The sequence below is a fragment of the Eriocheir sinensis genome, chromosome 69 (assembly GCF_024679095.1).
Source record: "Eriocheir sinensis breed Jianghai 21 chromosome 69, ASM2467909v1, whole genome shotgun sequence".
In the NCBI taxonomy this organism is placed as follows: domain Eukaryota; kingdom Metazoa; phylum Arthropoda; class Malacostraca; order Decapoda; family Varunidae; genus Eriocheir; species Eriocheir sinensis.
In genome coordinates, this window is record NC_066577.1 from 4177179 (window position 1) to 4191125 (window position 13947).

The window sequence follows — 13947 nt, forward strand, 5'->3', positions numbered from 1 at the left end:
CTTCATCCATTTATAAACCTCGATCATGTCTCCACGCACTCTTCGCCTTTCTAGAGAATGCAAGTTTAACTGTTTGAGTCTTTCCTCGTATGGCAAGTTTCTCAACCCCTGAATCATCTTCGTCATCCTCCTCTGCACCGATTCTAACATTTTGATATCCAGGTGACCAGAACTGAACCACATAGTCAAGATGAGGTCTAACTAATACTAAATATAGTTTGAGGAAGACTTCGGCGCTTCTATTGCTCCTTCTATTGGCTCCTTCAAATAAATCCCAGTACCCTATTTGCTCGATTTCTAGCATGAATGCATTGTGCCCTTGGACGGAGATCAGGAGCTCACTCAGACCCCTAAATCCCTCTCGCACCCAGACCTGCTTATGAAAGTGTCATTAAGCAATAGTTATGTGAGGGGTTGTTCCTACCTACACTCAGAAAAGGCAGGGATTGTATGCACTTTCAATGCGTCCACTGGATCAGCTGATATATGTTTTGAGTCTAAGGGGGGTGGGGAGACAGCGGACCAATAGCGCGTTGGCTTCGCGTTCGTGACGTCATGGCGGCTCCTCCCATAATACCTCCATGGTCGGGACTCTATCAAGGGACTCTACGCACCGCCTGTGACATCAAGATCAAGAGCAAGATCAGCTGTGGCGGGCGGAGCAGACCTTCCAGCAGGAGCACCTCGCCAGCAGAAGGCGCCGAGGCCCCGCCGCTCCCTGCTGCTGCCGGGTAAGCTGCTTGCAAAGCCTCTCGGGGAAGTTGCCGGGTTTCCGTGGACTGTTTTTTGCGGTAAATGTGTAGTTGAGCTCCGCCACCTCCCTCGTGAACCCCGTGGGGAGGCCTTTGGTAGGGGTGGCAGGGGCGAGCCGTGGTGGGGGCCATGTCGCTGCGTTATGAGGGTGGCATGTCGGGTCCCTTATGTGGCGTGAGCGGGGGTGTTTAAAGGGGGAGAGTTCATGTGGCTTGTTTAGCTCCCTGCCTGCCTGTGTGTGTGTGTGTGTGTGTGTGTGCCTGGGTGTGTGTGTGTGTGTGTGTGTGTGTGGGTGTAGGTGTGTGTGTGTGTGTGTGTGTGTGTGGGTGGGTGGGTGGGTGTTGGTGTGGGTGTAGGTGTGTGTGTGTGTGTGTTGGTGTGGGTGTGTGTGGGTGGGTGTGTGTGTGTTGGTGTGGGTGTAGGTGTGTGTGTGTGTGTGTGTTGGTGTGTGTGGGTGTGTGTTGGTGTGTGTGGGTGTGGGTGTGGGTGTGTGTGTGGAGAGGGTGTTGGTGGGGGTTCTCTCACCTGGTGGGCTTCCCAGAACCCGGTAGACACAGGGCCCAAAAGGAAGCCGCACTCTGCTGATGCGCCAGCCCGACTAGTTCAGTAACCTCCATACATACAAATACATGTGCTATAGACAGAGCTGGAATTGTGCATCATGTGCAGCAAAGTAAATAATCAATTAATAATATGTAAATGAACAAACTAGAATGTAAGAAGTCTGTCACCGAGATGAGCAGCAAGGGATGCTTTGAATGCTGAGAGTGAATTAGCTGAAACAACATGCTGGGGAAGAGAGTTCCACAGCGTAATACCTCCGACGTTGAAGAACCTCTTGCGGATCTCTAATTCAGTTCTTATGTGTGCAACCTTATACTGACGGCCTCTTGTGGTGCCCAGAGGTGGACTGACAAACATATCCTCGGGGGCAATAGCACAGAAACCGTGAAATATTTGCCAATACTTTACCACGTCATGTCGTAGCAGCCGACCATGGACAGAGTACAAGTCCAAAGCCTTCAGTCTCTGGGAATAACTTAGATGCTCCATACCTCTAATGGTCCTGGTCCAATGTCTCTGCACTGACTCAAGTGAGTTGAGATCAGTAATATATCCCAGATTCCACACATCTGAACAATATTCAAGTAAAGGCTGAATGTGCGTCACATACATAGGAACAAGAAAGGAAGCATCGCGGTTAACTGTAGATTTAAGTAGATTTTGAGCCATGCCACCTGCTTTCTGGACGACGTTCTGTATGTGCTGGTGAAATTTCAAGGAAGAATTGACATTAACCCCAAGGTCCATTGCAGAATCTTTAACTGGAATAGGAATGCCATTTAGATAATACATACCAGAGGCCGGTAAACCCGACAAGTTCACGGTCCGCCTTTGGAATTTGACAACTACACATTTATTAATGTTCATGGATAGACCCCAAGACAATGCAACTTTGTAAAGATTATCAATATCTCTTTGACAAGAAGCCATGTTTTGTGAGCAGTATGCACACAGTTAGTCTCAATTGAAATATACAATTTAAGGTCATCAGCAAAAATTTTTGTATGGAAACTAATGTCATGAGTAAGAAGGTTAATATATAGAAGAAATAGAAGTGGACCAAGAACTGAACCCTGGGGCACTCCACTGACCACACCGCAAGGACGACTCAACTGACGATCGACTACAACATTCATAACCCGAGATTTTAAAAACTCCCTTATCCAGCCCAAAAGCTTGCCTGTAATACCCAATTTCCTAAGCTTATCTAACAAAATGTCATGACATACAGTGTCGAAGGCCTTAGAAAAGTCAAAAAGAATGAGATCAACATTTTTACCCTGGTCCATGGCACAAGTAACATCATTGTATGTCCGCAGCAGCTGGTCCTCTGTGGATCTGCCTGGACGAAAACCAAACTGCTCATTACACAAAACGTTATGACTTGTGGCATAATCAAAAATAAATTTACATAATATACGCTCAAGAGATTTCAGACAGACTGGCGATACTGGTCTATAATTTAAAGGATCATGTCAAATCCCCTTCTTAAAGATTGGCACAATCAAGGACCTCTTCCATATGGATGGTAGAGTGCATGTGTCCAGAGAAGATCTGAAAATGAGCCATAAAGGGTAAGAAAGTTCATCTTTACAAGATTTAAGCAAACAAGGATGGAGCTCGTCTGCTCCCATTGACGACGACACATCGAGATCTGAAAGTACAGCAATGACAGAATCCAATGAGATATCAATGTGTCCAATGCTCCCATCAAAGACCTGGTGAGGCTCAGGATGATCAGGAATTTCCTGCACATAAACTGAGGAAAATGCCGCAGCGAAAATGTTAGCCATGCCCTCTGCCTGGTTGATGACATTACCATTGTCTGACATTAGTGGACCAACTCGAGGTTTGCCCACCTTCTTCTGGCGTATATATGAATGAAAAACCTTTGAGTTGTGTAAAGATTTGTCTACAATTGATGCTCCATACTCCGCCTGCTTTGCTAAGGCAAAATTCCGATACTGGAGGTTAGCCGCCTGAAAAAGACTTAATGCATCAGTGGCCTCACTAGAATTCCTTCCTAAACGAGAACGTATTGTCTTGTATTGTATCCACAGCATATGGCGTCTCCTCTTCAAAGCTTGAGGCGGGCGAACCTGCCATTTAGGGGAATGAGCACCTGCCTTGATGGCAGAGGAGGGAATGTATCTATCAGTTAAAGGCATCAAAATATTAAGGAAATGTAAAACATCTGTTCGACATTAAGGTGTAGAAATTCCAAGTCCCAATCAACAACAGACAAGTGGCTACTTATCTGTTGGTATTTACCCTTATGCCAGAGTCTATGACTGCATGACATTTGGGATCCCGAAATATCCTGAAAAATGTAACTGCAAAGTGTTGGGCTGTGACTACAATTAGGGAAGGGAGGAAGCACCCGTATCTCACCAACTCTGTCGCTCTCACTAGTTAGAATAAGGTCTAGTGTGTTGCCAGAAGGGAGAAATGTCGGCTCAGTAACCCACTGAGTAAGCCCAAGAATATTAAAACAATCATAGAATTGGCGATCCCTGAATGATAACCCAAATGAAACCAAATCCCTTTCCCAATGAACTGAAGGCAAGTTGAAATCACCCAACAACACTACATCCTTACCCAAGCAAAAGTCACAAAGAAAGTTAAGAAGTTGTTCATCATCCCCAAAAGTGTTAGAAGGTGGACGATAAAAGGTAACAATATACAAATCATAATCTGAAAAGTAGGCCACTACCACATTAGGTCCTTGAATAATTACCTCCGTGAAGCTGAGATACGACCTCAAATACATACAGACCCGTGCTTGTGTACATTACCTAAAACATCCTTCCTTAACAACACATAATTAGGAATATCAACAAATGAACCAGGGGTAGAAGAAAGCACCCACGATTCACTAATACCCAAAACAGAAACATCATGATCCTGCAAAAAAGAATTCAAATAATTAGTTTTATTTATAATTGAATTAACATTAGCATGTGCAATATACAATTTAGTAACACCATCACAGGGACCATCACCTGGAGACCCATCTAACGAAGCAAAAAACTAGCCAGGGTCCGTGACTGTGGGGTCTGAGAGCTCCGAGACTCATCAGCAGGTGCTCGCTCTCCATTGGCAGCCTCACGCCTCGCTCGCAACTCCTGACGCTGTCTGTAAGTAAGATCTCTATGAATATAAAGTGAAGTGAACCGATCAGACTGCTTCAGCCTGGGGGATGCTGCCAGTAGGGATTTTTTGTCATCCATATTAGGTACTTTCCCCCTAAAACTGCCTTTCTCCCTACTAATGCAGACTGGGTCCTGCAAACTTATCTCTTTGTTGATCAGGAAGAGGGAAGCTTCCTTAAACACATTACAAGCAGAAGACACATCAGAGTTTGGAAGTCCCCGAACAACAACAGAGTCCCGTCTGATGTCACGTTCCTTACCTCACGAATTTGTTTGCGAATCCTCAAGTCAAGGTCATCCTTGCTTGCAGCTGAGCAGACTGGGTGAGGCAGGGACTGAGCATTAGGCAAATTAGTACTTGACGTCATCAAGGTCCTAACTGCTGTACAGTAACATCACCATTTCATGTAGTTGTTCGATTGTCTCTGTAAGGTCAGATCCAGCGCCAGAGGCACGCCTGGAACTCTTATCAGTAGGGTGGTTGATCCTGCATGACAAGCAAACAAAAAGAATCCCTCTGCCCTCCTGTTTAACGATGGTCTCGATCACCTTGTCCGACCCATGCACCAATACTTCCATGACCCTTGGTACAGACCCATGCACCAATACTTCCATGACCCTTGGTACAGACCCATGCACCAATACTTCCATGACCCTTGGTACAGACCCATGCACCAATACTTACATGACCCTTGGTACAGACCCATGCACCATTACTTACATGACCCTTGGTACAGACCCATGCACCAATACTTACATGACCCTTGGTACAGACCCATGCACCAATACTTACATGACCCTTGGTACAGACCCATGCACCAATACTTCCATGACCCTTGGTACAGACCCATGCACCAATACTTCCATGACCCTTGGTACAGACCCATGCACCAATACTTACATGACCCTTGGTACAGACCCATGCACCAATACTTACATGACCCTTGGTACAGACCCATGCACCAATACTTACATGACCCTTGGTACAGACCCATGCACCAATACTTACATGACCCTTGGTACAGACCCATGCACCAATACTTACATGACCCTTGGTACAGACCCATGCACCATTACTTACATGACCCTTGGTACAGACCCATGCACCAATACTTACATGACCCTTGGTACAGACCCATGCACCAATACTTCCATGACCCTTGGTACAGACCCATGCACCAATACTTCCATGACCCTTGGTACAGACCCATGCACCAATACTTCCATGACCCTTGGTACAGACCCATGCACCAATACTTACATGACCCTTGGTACAGACCCATGCACCAATACTTCCATGACCTTTGGTACAGACCCATGCACCAATACTTACATGACCCTTGGTACAGACCCATGCACCAATACTTCCATGACCCTTGGTACAGACCCATGCACCAATACTTACATGACCCTTGGTACAGACCCATGCACCATTACTTACATGACCCTTGGTACAGACCCATGCACCAATACTTATGACCTTGGTACAGACCCATGCACCAATTACATGACCCTTGGTACAGACCCATGCACCAATACTTACATGACCCTTGGTACAGACCCATGCACCAATACTTACATGACCCTTGGTACAGACCCATGCACCAATACTTACATGACCCTTGGTACAGACCCATGCACCAATACTTACATGACCCTTGGTACAGACCCATGCACCAATACTTACATGAACCTATGTACAGACCCATGCACCAATACATGACCCTTGGTACAGACCCATGCACCAATACTTACATGACCCTTGGTACAGACCCATGCACCAATACTTACATGACCCTTGGTACAGACCCATGCACCAATACTTACATGACCCTTGGTACAGACCCATGCACCAATACTTACATGACCCTTGGTACAGACCCATGCACCAATACTTACATGACCCTTGGTACAGACCCATGCACCATTACTTACATGACCCTTGGTACAGACCCATGCACCAATACTTACATGACCCTTGGTACAGACCCATGCACCAATACTTACATGACCCTTGGTACAGACCCATGCACCAATACTTCCATGACCCTTGGTACAGACCCATGCACCCTGGACTGACAGTCACTGTGCACTCTTCTACACACTGGTCATGCCATGCACCCCTCCATGCGTCCCATTGCTTCCACGACCCTTTGCAAAGACTCATGCACCCGAGGTGACAGTCACTGCACTTGTTTGGATATCTTAGAACAATGTCTGAGGAACGAGTGGTTTGCGACGGCAGAGCAACACGGCAGTGTGCTGTGTGTGCTCACGGCACTTCCTGCAGCACCAGGGTGTCCTGCGCTGTGGGACGGGTCACCTTATGGAATGATGCCGTTTAACCCTCACAGCGTCGGCGTCGTACATGTACGACACAGGCTGAGTCACCTTCCCAGCGTCGGCGTCGTACACATATGACGCGACAATTTACGACACACACCGTGACTCAGATGTCATTTTTGACACTTTTCATGACTTAAACATATGTTTTTTCAGCATTTCTTACATAATGGGCGAAAAAAATTTTTTGAAAAGTGCCGACGCTGGGGGGGGTCACGGGTGGGAAATGTTCCGACGCCATGGGGGTTAATGCAGTGAGGTCAGGTCAGGTCAGGGTGGATTAGATAAGTGTAATTGTTTTCGATGAATAAGTGTGGCAGACTTGGCGGTGCACCGTTGTGTCGTTGCCGGCAGCACAGTCCGCCCTCCTTTTTGTCTTGTCAGTCTGGAGTGTTTATTGTGCCTCATTCCTGTGTTGTGAGGAGCTGGTGGTTTGTGGCGTTTGTTTTGCGGACACAACCAGCTCTTGTAAGGAGGGAAGGCGGGCAACAAAAGGAACCAGTCATCTGCCCTTCGTTCCCTGTTTTGTTTGGACACAATTTCTTGCTGCTTTCATTTCCTCCTGGATGGCTGATTAAAACATCCTGAGGGTCATTATATTCTCTATTATGAAGACTGTGGCGTCAAATTGTTTACTGGGATGTCTTCCTTCTCTGCTGCAAAGAAAAATGTTATTCTCTCAGTGGATAAAAAGTAGTGGCATTTCCTTGCAAGGCGCTAAAAGCCTTTGATTTTTGTTATAGCAATTCAAACGCTGCACCAGTTCTGATGAAGCAGGGTGGACAACAGCACCACATAGTCACCCGTTGGGTGCAAAAAAAATCATTGTGTTTGATGAATGATTGAAGGCAGCAGACATGAAAATCCATTACAGTGATAGTGATTAAATATCCTCCTTAACAGCCCATCTCTTGCAGCCCAGGATGTGGTGTTGGCCATGCTGGGAGGAGCACAGCGCCAGGAGACAGCTGCTCAAGTGAGGGTCTGAGGCGGACGCTGTGCTCAGCGCTCGCTGCGTCCACGCTGCCGCTGACCTCAGGACTCCTTGGTGCATCCCTCGCCTCGCCTGCCGCTTGGTCCCTGAGTGTGGCATCGGGGGAACCTTGTCGCCCGCTGCAGCTTCCCTGAGGTTCCTGCAAGACCCCCACCCCAGGAGTGGTGGGCAGGGGAGGCTGCAAGGCCGGGCAGCAGCCTGAGTGGCAGGACCAGCAGGAACACTGCCACTGCTGTGAGGACCAGAAGAACACAACCACCACTGACAACAACAATACCACCACCACCTTACTACTGGCACCTTCAGCCACAAAGGAAAGGGAAAGTTTGAGTGTGACAAGATTTGAGACTGGGAGCAAGTTCAGCAGACACAGCCTTGCACACACTGGTGAGGGAAACCATGAGTGGCCAGCGTGTGGGGAAAGACTCCCTGGGAAGGATGACCTCAGCAAATACACCCACACACTCTGCTGAAGGACCCCTTGAATGCCAAGACTGTGGCAAAAGGTTCAGTTGCAAGAGTAAACTCAACAGACACACCCTTACACACACTGGTGAAAGACCTCATGAATGCCAAGAGTGTGACCAAAGTTTCAGTACAAAGAGTTCCCTCAAGAGACACACCCTTAAACACACTGGTGAAAAACCTCATGAATGCCAAGAGTGTGGCAAAGTGTTCAGTCAGAAGAGTATCCTCAACACACACACCCTTACACACACTGGTGAAAGGTCTCATGAATGCTAAGAGTGTGGCCAAAGTTTCAGTACAAAGGGTTCCCTCAAGAGACACACTCTTACACACACTGGTGAAAGACCTCATAAATGTCATGGCTGTGGCAAATGGTTCAGTACAAAGGGTGACCTTAAAAAACACAGCCTTACACACACTGGTGAAAGACCTCATGAATGTCATGACTGTGGCAAAAGATTCATTAGGAAGCGTAACCTGAACAGACACACCTTTACACACACTGGTGAAAGACCTCATAAATGCCAAGAGTGTGGCCAAAGGTTTGTTTACCAGAGTGAGCTCAGCAGGCACACCCAGGCACACACTGGTGAGAGACCTAATGAATGCCATGAGTGTGGCAAAAAGTTCACTGATAAGTTTTCATTGGAGCGTCACATCTTCAGACACTCTGGCCTGAGAGAGTTCAAGTGTGATGTGTGTGGGAAGCACTTCAAGATGAAGGAAGACATTGCCAAACACATGAAGACCCACTTCTGAGGTGCTGTGCTGCGTGGAGGAAGACATGGGGAGGAGGAACACCAGGGAGGAAAAGAAGAAGAAAAAGCAGAGGCACATGTGAGTCTCGTAAATTAGTCGTTTCTTCATTCTCTCCTCTCCTTTCCCTTCCTCTCTTTTCCTCCTCCTCCTCCTTATACTGAACTCTTTCCATCAGTTGTTTCAGAAGAGGTTTAATAAATATTTACGACCTGGTTTCCAAATTGCAATGATAATAAAAATGGTAGTGTATGTCCCTAGTTGTAGTTTTACAGGGCCTGGGCTTAATGCTCGTGTGGTCTTGTCTCCATATCTGTACTTGTCCAGTTTTTCCTTAAAGTTGTGCACACTCTTTGCTGATACTACATCCTCACTTAGTCTGTTCCAAACTTCTATGTTTCTTTGCGGGAAGCTATATTTCTTTATGTCTCAAGCATCTTCCTTTTCTCAATTTTTTACTGTGTTCTCATGTGTTGCTGGTGTTTCTTCCTTCTCCTAGTATCTCTATCCTAAATTTCAATCCAAAGCTGGATGTTGCATCTACATCCTCAATGTCATCACTTGCTCTCATGCCCATGACCTTGACTCCTCAGAATTTTCCACCATCTGGCTAAGACTTCATTGTCGTTCTATTACTAAATACATCTGTGCTCTTTATCTCTCACCTAACTCTACTAACTATGTAAAATTCTTTGACTATTTGAACTCTAAAGTGGAGCACATCTTGACTCACTCTCCCTTCTCTGAAATCTCCATCTTGGGAGATTTCAATGTTCACCACCAGCTTTGGCTTTCATCCTCTTTCACTGACCATCCTGGTGAACAAGCCTACAACTTTGCTCTCCTCATCGACCTAGAGCAGTTGGTTCAGCACCCTACACTTATTCCCGACCATCTTGGAGACAGGCCCAACATTCTAGACCTCTTCCTTACCTCTAACCCTTCTGCTTACTCTGTCAAACTGTTCTCTCCGTTGGGCTCCTCCGATCACAACCTTATTTCTGTATTCTGTCCTATCGCTCCTGTACATCCTCTGGACCCACCGAAGAGGCGATGCTTCTGGCATTTTGCTTCAGCTCGGTGGGACGACCTGAGGATGTACTTTTCCGATTTCCCGTGGAATGATTACTGCTTCCAGGGTAGAGACCCCTCTGCATGTGCTCAGCGCATCACAGAGGTGATTGTCTCTGGAATGGAGGCATACATTCCACGTACTTTCTCTACTCCTCATGCTAAAAAGCCTTGGTTTAATCATGCTTGTTCTCGTGCTATTAAAGATAGAGAGGCAGCTCACTAAAGGTACCAGAGCCTTCGAACTCCTGCTAACCATGATCTTTACATTTCTGCCCAGAATCGTGCCAAATCTATTCTTTGACTTACCAAAAACTCCTTTATCCATAGCAAATGTCAACACCTTGCTTTCTCTAATTCTTCCAGAGACTTCTGGCACTTAGCCAAAGATATCTCCTCCAATTTCACTTCTTCCTCTTTCCCGCCTCTTCTTAACCCTGACGGCAGCACTGCCGTCTCATCTATCTCTAAGGCTGAACTCTTCACTCAGACTTTCTGTAACAACTCCACTCTGGACGATTCTGGGCATATTCCTCCTACTCATCCCCCCCTCTGACTCCTTTATGCCTGTTAAGATTCTTCCTAATGATGTTTTCTATGCCCTCTCTGGCCTCAACTCTCAGAAGGCTTATGGACCTGATGGAGTGCCTCCTATTGTCCTTAAAAACTGTGCTTCCGTGCTGACACCCTGCCTGGTCAAACTCTTTCGTCTCTGCCTGTCAACATCTACCTTTCCTTCCTGCTGGAAGTATGCCTTCATACAGCCTGTGCCTAAGAAGGGTGACCTTTCCAATCCCTCATACTACCGTCCTATAGCTTTACTTTCCTGTCTATCTAAAGCTTTTGGATCAATCCTTAACCGGAAGATTCAAAAGCACCTTTCCACTTCTAACCTTCTATCTGATTGCCAGTATGGGTTCCGGAAGGGGCGTTCTACTGGCAATCTTCTTGCTCTCTTAACTGACTCTTGGTCATCCTCTCTTAGCCGTTTCGGTGAAACTTTCTCTGTTGCGCTAGACATGTCGAAAGCCTTTGATAGAGTCTGGCACAAGTCTTTGCTTTCTAACTGCCCTCTTTCGGATTCTATCCCTCTCTCTGTTCCTTTATCTCCAGTTTCCTTTCCAGCCGTTCTTTCTCTGCTGTGGTAGACGGTCACTGCTCTTCCCCTAAACCTATCAACAGAGGCATTCCACAGGGCTCTGTCCTATCACCCACTCTCTTCCTGTTATTCATCAATGGTCTTTCCATAACAAACTGTCCTGTCCACTCATATGCTGATGACTCCACTCTGCATTATTCAACTTCTTTCAACAGAAGACCCTCTCAACGGGAATTACATGACTCCAGGCTGGAGGCTGCAGAACGCTTAACCTCAGACCTTGCTATTATTTCCAATTGTGGTAGAGGGAACCTTGTGTCCTTCAATGCCTCAAAAACCCAATTTCTCCACCTATTAACTCGACACAATCTTCCAAACACCTATCCCCTATTCTTTGACAACACTCAGCTGTCACCTTCTTCAACACTAAACATCCTCGGTCTATCCTTAACTCAAAATCTTAACTGGAAACTTCACTTCTCTCGCTAAATCAACTTCCTCAAGGTTGGGCATCCTGTACCGTCTCCACAAGTTCTCCCCCGCACAGTTGCTTTCCAAATACGTACAGGTGCCTTGTCCGCCCTCGTATGGAGTATGCATCTCACGTGTGGGGGGCTCCACTCACACAGCTCTCTTGGACAGAGTGGAGTCTAAGGCTCTTCATCTCATCAGCTCTCCTCCTCTTACTGATAGTCTTCTACCTCTTAATTCCTGTCGATATTTCCACGCTGACTGCTCTTCTGAACTTGCTAACTGCATGCCTCCCTATACTGTCCAAATCCCATACGCAAGAGTTAACCAGTATCTTCACTTTTTCATCCCTCACGCTAGTACACTCTGGAACAATCTTCCTTCATCTGTACTTCCTCCTGCCTATGACTTGAACCCTTTCAAGAGGAGGGTATCAGGACACCTCTCCTCCCAAAATTGACCTCTCTTTCCGCCACCTCTTTTGATCCTGTTTAGGAGCAGCGAGTTGCGGGCTTTTTTTTTATTATTGTTTCCTTTTTTTTGTGCCCTTGAGCTCTGTCCTTTGTTATAAAAAAAACCTCCTGTCTATCTACTACTTCCATTTTATTCCACAATTTGGAACTTTGTATTAGGTCTCCCCTTTCTCTTCTTTGTTCCAGTGTTGGCAGGTCCATTTCCTTTAACCTTTCTTCATATGACACTCCCTCCAGTTCTGGAACCATCTTCGTTGCCATCCTCAGTATTCTTTCTATTTTTTCACGTGTTTCTTCTTATGGGGAGACCACACAATTTCCGCACATTCCAACTTTGGTCTAATCATAGTGGTAATCATCTTTTTCGTCATATCTTTATCCATGTAGTGGAATGCTATGCCTATATTTCTTACCATTCTATACGTATCTCCGAATATCCTATTTACATGACTGACTGCTGATTATCTTGTATTGTCACTCCCAGATCTCTCTTCTTGAACTTTTAATATGTCTCCATCTCCCATTCTATATGTCCATTTTGGTCTCCCTTCACTCTTTCCCATTTCCATTACATGACATTTAATCACATTAAACTCCATCTCCCATTTCTTACTCCAGTCCCAAACCTTATTTAGGTCCTCTTGCAGAATTTCAGTCTTTACTGTTTCTTATGTGTCTCAGCAGTTTTGCACCGTCTGCAAACAAGCTCATGTAACTATTTACTTTCTCCGGCATATCATTTCATATACTAGGAAAAGTATTGGTGCCAATACCAATCCTTGAGGCACTACACTATCTACATTTATCCATTCCGATTTCATGTCCTTTACCACTGTTCTCATTTCTCTTCCCTTTATGTAACTTTCCATCCAGTGTTCATTTTCCCTTTCAATCCTTCTCTATTTTCCAGTTTCCATAGTAGTTTTGTGTGTGGAACTTTGTCGAAAGCCTTCTTCAAGTCCAAATACACGCAGTCTACCCGTCCATCCCTCTCCAGTGTCATGTCCGTCACTCTCGAGTAAAAGCTTAATAAGTTTGTTACACATGAGCGCCCTTGTCTAAAGCCATACTGTTTTTCTGTAATTATATTGTGTTCTAGAAATTCTGTCCATTGTTTCTTTATCACTTTCTCGCATATTTTACAAACCACACTGGTCAGTGATACTGGTCTGTAGTTCAGGGGCTCTTCCTTATTCCCACTTTTATATATAGGGACCACCTCAGCCCTCTGCCATTCCTTTGCTAATTTGATATTGAGCATTTTATGATATTATATACCGGTCCAGCCAGCTGATTTCTACAGTCTTTCAAAATAAAACCTGAGACCCCATCCGGTCCTACTGCTTTCCTCTCTTCCAGCTCCTCCATCATTTTATATATCTCCTTTAGTTACTGTGACTTCTTCCATATGAACATTTATCTTGTCATCTTGTGGTTCATTGAATTGTGACTCTTTCGTGAAAACTTGCTGGAACCTCTTGTTTAGCAGCTCAGTCATGTCTTTAGGATCTTCAATTATCTTATTTCCATCTTTCAGTTTTTCTATTGTTTCCCTTGGTTTGACTTTTCCCTTTATGAATCTATAAAACAGTTCAGGTGGTTCCTTGCACTTTTCGACAATATCCTTTTCACATCCTTTCTCTTTATTCCTCTGATTCTTATTTCTTTTCAATCTTCATCACGCTTTGTCTCTTTTTTTTCTTTGCATCTGCACATCTTGCATTAAACCAATCCTTTTTCCTTTTCCTTTGGGTTTATATAATGGTAGATATTTCATAACTCCTGCTTCATACGCCTCCATAA

At 45.5% G+C, this 13947-nt stretch overlaps 1 long non-coding RNA gene across 3 annotated transcripts in view; it reads left to right on the top strand.

Annotated features, from left to right (window-relative positions):
• Positions 1-47: 47 nt before the first annotated feature.
• LOC126988414 (uncharacterized) overlaps positions 48-13947 on the top strand; it is an 18289-nt gene continuing 4389 nt past the window's right edge. Inside the window, exons 1-3 of one of the 3 annotated variants that reach the window (XR_007741919.1) lie at positions 48-731; positions 4310-4454; positions 7730-9111. This is a non-coding gene — a long non-coding RNA (uncharacterized LOC126988414). The remainder of the gene's footprint in view (positions 732-4309; positions 4455-7729; positions 9112-13947) is intronic. The other 2 variants (XR_007741921.1, XR_007741920.1) reach the window with 2 other exon arrangements.